Genomic DNA, 1,097 nt, shown 5'->3' with positions numbered 1-1,097 from the left:
TATCTCTTGAAGGCTCTTATAGTGGGCATGAACTATCTTGCTTGCTCGATTGCTGGTTGTATTAAACGGGACAACAAAGGGTGCTATGCCTACATTATGATGAATATTTAGTCCTATAGGTCTTGCTGTATTCAATGTCTCAATCCAATGGGCCTCCCTAGATTGACGGAATTTGGTAGTTTCATCTTCGGGCAAGTCAATTTCTATACGCTCAATTGGGATTAGGGTGAGATCGTCTATTGAATGGTCGTCGAGGTTGAAATGATTAGAAACAGGCTTGTCTTTCTTTAATTTGATGTCTGACATATGAGCATTTAAGCGAGTTCGTAAATTATTCTTAGTTTCTCCTACATATTGTTTGGGGCATTTCTTGCATGAAATTAAATATATTATATTCGAATGTTCACATGTTAGATGTTCCTGGATCGGGTACCTTTTATTCGTAGAGTTGCTTACAAAATAATGAGTTTCTGATATAAAGGGACATGTTTTGCATCTACTGGACAAACATGGAGCACTTCTTAAACCTGGAGGTACTTCGGCATAAAGTCTGTTTTTAGCTGCTATCTGTGCTAAGGTGGAATTTTTTATGTTTCGTAAAAATCGTTTAGAGTACCCACGCTCTTTCAGTTTTGAGAAAACAATCGTACAGGCTTGGTTGAAATCAGAAGATCTTGTACAAATTCGATGAAATCGTAAAACTTGTGACTTAATTATACCAGAAAAGGTATGTTTTGGGTGAAAGGAGCTCTTGTGCAAGAGTTGATGAGTATCAGTTTCTTTGAAATACACTTTAATATCCAGTTTATTTGTTTCTGCTATGGAATCTCCCTTAAAGACTGTGGTATCGAGAAAGTCTATGCTTTTGTCACTCACGTTTGCGGTTAGTTTGATAGAAGGATGGTGGTTGTTGAGAATTTCAAAGAATTCTCAAAACTGTTCGATAGAATAAGTCCAAACCATAAAAATGTCATCCAAAAAGCGTCCGTAAAAAAGTGGGTCAAATGGACAGAGGGGCAACACCTCACGTTCCCACTCTGCCATGAAAAGGTTTGCGTACGTTTGCCCATTGCTGTCCCTGAAGTTTGTAAATATTT

This window comes from Lottia gigantea (genome assembly GCF_000327385.1).
Source record: "Lottia gigantea unplaced genomic scaffold LOTGIsca_2, whole genome shotgun sequence".
NCBI lineage: Eukaryota > Metazoa > Mollusca > Gastropoda > Lottiidae > Lottia > Lottia gigantea.
Note: the sequence above shows the minus strand (reverse complement) of the source record.